A 5,137-nucleotide genomic window follows, 5' to 3' on the forward strand; every position below is an offset into this window, starting at 1 on the left:
CTATTAATATTTAGATAACTTGTAAACAGTAAGTTTTTTTACACTGTTGTATCATAACTCAGGTCTTGTTTAATTAAAGATAACTAGCTTATGCTGCAATTCCATATGGCATAAACACAAGGCAATGAGCCTGGACTGTGAATCCCCAAAAATTTAGTAACACACAGTAAATCAGATACACATACAAGTCATATACAAGTTAATAGTACGTACAAGTCAACTTATAGTTTGATACTGCCTGATATGGTTTGGCTCTGTGTCTCTACCCAAATCTCATGTTGAATTGTAATTCCCAATGTTGGGGGAAGAACCTGGTGGGAAGTCATTAGATTATGGGGCCATAATTCCCCCTTGCTGTTCTAATAAGAGTGAGCATGTTCTCATGAAATCTCAGTTAAAATTGTGTGGCACTTCTCTTTCTTCCCCCTGTTCCACCATGTTAAGATATGCTTGCTTCCCCTTCACCTTCTGCTATGATGTAAGTTTCCTGAGTCCTCTCAGCCATGCTTCTTGTATAGCCTGCAGAACTCTGAGTCAATTAAACCTCTTTTCTTCATAAAGTACCCAATCTTAGGTAGTTGTTTATAGCAGAGTGAGAGCAGACTAATACAAAAAATTGGTGCCAAGATTGGGGTATTGCTGTAAAGATACCTGAAAATGTAGAAGAAATGTAGAAATGTAGAAGCATCTTTGAAACTGGGTAATAGGCAGAGGTTGGAACATTTTGGAGGGATCAGAAGGGACAGGAAGATGAGAGAATGTTTGGAACTTCCTAGAGACTTGTAGAATGGTTGTGACTAAACTGCTAATAGTGATATGAAGAGTGAGGTCCAGCTGAGGGGTCTCAGATGGAAATGGAGAACTTATTGGGAACTGGAGTAAAGTTCTCTCTTGCTATGCTTTAGGAAAGAGACTGGCAGCATTGTTCCCCTGCCCTAGATGTCTGTGGAACTTTGAACTTGAGAGAGATGATTTAGGATATCTGGTGGAAGAAATTTCTAAGCAGCAAAGCATTCAAAATATGGCCTGGCTGATTCTAATAGTGTATACTCATTTGCATAAACAGAGATTATCTGAAGCTAGAACTTATATTTAAAAGGGAAGCAGAACATAAAAGTATGGAAAATTTACCACCCAACAATTCAGTAGAAAAGAAAAACCCATTTCTCAGGAAGAATTCAAGACTACAGAAATTTGCATAATTAAGGAACTGAATGTTAATCACCAAGACAATGGGGAAAATGCCTCCAGGGCATTTCAGAGAACTTTGCAGCGGCCACTCCCATCACAGGCCTGGAGGCTTAGAAGGGAAAAATGGTTTCAAGGGCCAGGCCCAGGGCACAGAACATGGTGCCCTACATTCCAGCCATGCCAGCTCCAGTCATGGCTAAAAGGGGCCAAGGTACAGCTTGGGTCATTGCTTCAGAAGGTGCAACACCCAAGCCTTTGTGTGGTTTTCTTGTGGTGTTGGCTTGCAGGTGCACAGAAGGCAAGAGTTGAGGTTTAGGAGCCTCTGCCTAGATTTCAGAGGATGTATGGAAATGCCTGGATGTCCAGGGAGAAATCTGCTGCTGGGTTGGAGCCCTCGTGGAGAACCTCTACTAAGGCAGTGAAGAGGGGAAATTTGGGGTTGGAGCCCCACACAGAGTCCCAACTAAGGCGCAGCCTAGTGGAGCTGTGAGAAGAGGGCCACCATCCTCCAGACCCCAGAGTGGTAGATACACAACAGCTTTCACCATGCACCTGGAAAAGCTGCAGCTACTCAACACCAGCCAGCAAAAGCAGCCTCATAGGCTATACCCTGCAGAGCCACATGGGCAGAGCTTCCAAAGGCCATGAGAACCCAGCACTTACATCAGTATGCCCTGGATGTGAGACGTGGAGTCCAAAGGGATCTTGGAGCTTTAAAATTTAATAATGGGCCTGGCCAGGTATTGGACTTACATGGGGCCTGTGGCCCCTTTGTTTTGGCCAATTTCCCCCGTTTGGAATGGGAGCATTTACTCAGTGCATGTAACCTCATTGTGTGTTGGAAGTATCTAACATTTTTCGATTTTACAGGCTCATAGACAGAAATGACTTGTCTTATCTCAGAGAGAGTTTAGACTTGAATTTTTGAGTTAATGCTAGAATAAAAGAAGACTGGGGGACTGTTGGGAAGGCATAACTGTGTTTTGAAGTGTGAGAAGGATATGAGATTTGGGGGAGGACAGGGGAGGAATTACATGATTTGGCTATGTGTTCCCCCCCAAATCTCATGTCAAATTGTAATTCTCAATATTGAGGGAGAAACCTGGTGAGAGATGATTGGATCATGGGAACAGATTCCTGCTCTTCTCATGATAATGAGTGTGTTCTCATGAGATGTGGTTGTTTAAAATGTATCATCTACCCTTCACTCTCTCACTCCACCATGGTAAGACATGCTTGCTTCCCCTTCTTCCATGATTGTAAGTTTCCTGAGGCCTCCCCAACCAGGCTTCTTGTATAGCCTGTGGAACTGTGAGTCAGTTAAACCCCTTTTCTTCATAAATTACCCAGTTTCATGTAGTTCTTTAACACAGGGTGAGAATGGACTAATATACTCCCCAAAAGTAGGTGTGCTTTTGGTGATTGGACTAGAATGTTCTAGTCAGTAAACATTGATGGCATCTGAAGGGATTGTTAGCACCTTAGTAAAGCAGCCACAGAGTCATATGCCTGCTTTTTAAAGTGGTATTGAGACAACTTTCTTTGCTTTTTTATTTATGGAAGAATTTCAAATGTTTTCATACCCAGATGCTTGAAAAATTTACTATTGGTTTAGATAGTGACCTATTTAGTAAAATTATTTTATTCCATGTATAACAATGAGTTTGTAGAAATATACTTACATTTTCCAAGCTTGGAGGATCTATCTTTGGATAGTTTTATAAACACATGTGGTTTTGAAAATGTTAAGCTACAAGTTTAATTATATCTTTGTTAATGAGCAGTGAAATGAGCTCTGATATCAAGGAGAATTATGATTAACTTATTGATATTCCAAATGGCTTTTAAGATTGCTAATGGTTTGTGTTGTGTATTTACAAACCAAGTATATGCATTGGATAAAGGCTAAATCATCTGAAATTGCCTTCTATAAAAAATCAGCATTTAAAGGTATAGCTGTTATATTTTATTTATTTTGGAGGAATAGACCCTTAAAGAAATATGTATATGCATATGTGTATAACAGAAAAGAAAACTGAAGTACAAACATACCTGTATATTTAGTATGAATAGTCACTTGATTTATAAATTAGAATTAATATGAAGGAAACCAAGATAGTTTATCTCATAGAAGTTATTTGGTTAAATATTTCACTTGTGAGTGAGAATCACATTGAATTCTCACCATTTAAGTAAAAGGATATAGGTTGTTTCTCAGTTATTTAGAAAATTGTTAATGGCACAAGGTTATAGGTCTAATTGTATGAAACAATATAGTTCTGCATGAAAAAACCTTAACATCAACAACAGCAAAGCTGTTCTACCAACACCAATCACACCATTAAGTGCGACCAGCCATCCCAGGAAAGCAAGTCAATGATCCCAATGGGATGGGTGGAACATATTTTCTCTCCTGGAAGAACAATTAAATACACATTTCCAGCTGTTGACATTTCAGCAGTGGCATCTTAATTTGGGAAGATCTCTTTCAAACAGAGGTAGCTAAGGAGAAATAGTCTCTAATGAAACAGCAGGCACAGAAGCTAAATTGAACATAACTGAGAGGCATAAAGAGTCATAACTGCCCACCATTTAAGAACCTCAATTCTTAAGGCTGTGTGATAGTTTTGGACTTCTGACCATTCCCAGAGCTTTGTTGACTCTCAGCTTCCTTTTAGAATTCAGTTGGTTGAGTTCAGCTTTGCTGTTGTATCAAGCATACTAAATAAGGATACTAATAAATGCCAATGTGTTTATTTGTAATAAGTAGGTATACTAATAAATTTCATAACAAGGTGTTTCACTAGGTATCAACTTCTTTTCTAAGGTTATTTTTTATTTGTCCATCCAGAACTATTCTCTGACCTTGATTTATACCTGAAAGACTGGCTCCTATAAAATGTATCATTCAGGCTTCCTTTCCAACTAGCTTCCTTTGGATATGGCAAATGGGTGACACAGATTAAAGGACAAAGGAGGGTCAGGTTTTAGAATTTCTTCTCTTCTGTCTGTGCTCTGAGACACAAAATACAAATCACACCATGCAGACACTGTCTTTCCTATCCAAGTAGAGCTCAAAGATCAGATCCAGAAGGTAAGTTGCCAAACTTCCATTCTTCCTTAACTTGTTGATCTAACTCTAGGCTCATTCTCCTCTTGGTCTTTTCTCAAAGTTTCAAGATATATCCATTTATGTTATTTTTTCCCTTGCTATACTTACATAATCATTATTTTAAAATTATTTCAGTAAATTTTGCATTGAACAATTCACATATAAAAAATTGCAGAAATCACAAGTGTTCATAGAGATGAATTTTCACAATTCATAGAGAACACATCTATGAATCTAGCATCCAGAGCAAAAAACAGAAAGATGTCATCTAGCATCCTAGAGGCCTTGGTGTGCTCCCACCATGTCACTACCCTTTAGGGTACAAAGCATCCTGGCTTTTCTCATCGGAGATTGGTTTTGTTATTTTTGACTGTATCTAACAGAATTGCACAGTATATATTCTTCGTATTGTTTTTTCCACTTACTCTTTGTTTTTTAGACAGAGTCTCACTCTGTCACCCAGGCTTGAGTGTAGTGGCGCTATCTTGGTTCACTGCAAGCTCCACCTCGTGGGTCTCATGCCATTCTCCTGCCTCAGCCTCCTGAGTAGCTGGGACTACAGGTGCCCGCACCACGCCTGGCTAATTTTTTGTATTTTTAGTAGAGATGGGGTTTCACCATATTAGCCAGGCTGGTCTCGAACTCCTGACCTCATGATCCGCCCGCCTCGGCCTCCCAAAGTGCTGGGATTACAGGTGTGAGCCACCGCGCCTGGCTCCACTTATTCTTCTATCTCCAAGAGTCATCCATTCCTTCACCTTCTCCTACTATTCTTGTTTAAAAAAAAAAAAAAAGCAGATTGTTAAACAATTTGAATTTTCTTGTCTCCGCTGG

This window comes from Pongo pygmaeus, chromosome 5, assembly GCF_028885625.2.
Source record: "Pongo pygmaeus isolate AG05252 chromosome 5, NHGRI_mPonPyg2-v2.0_pri, whole genome shotgun sequence".
NCBI lineage: Eukaryota > Metazoa > Chordata > Mammalia > Primates > Hominidae > Pongo > Pongo pygmaeus.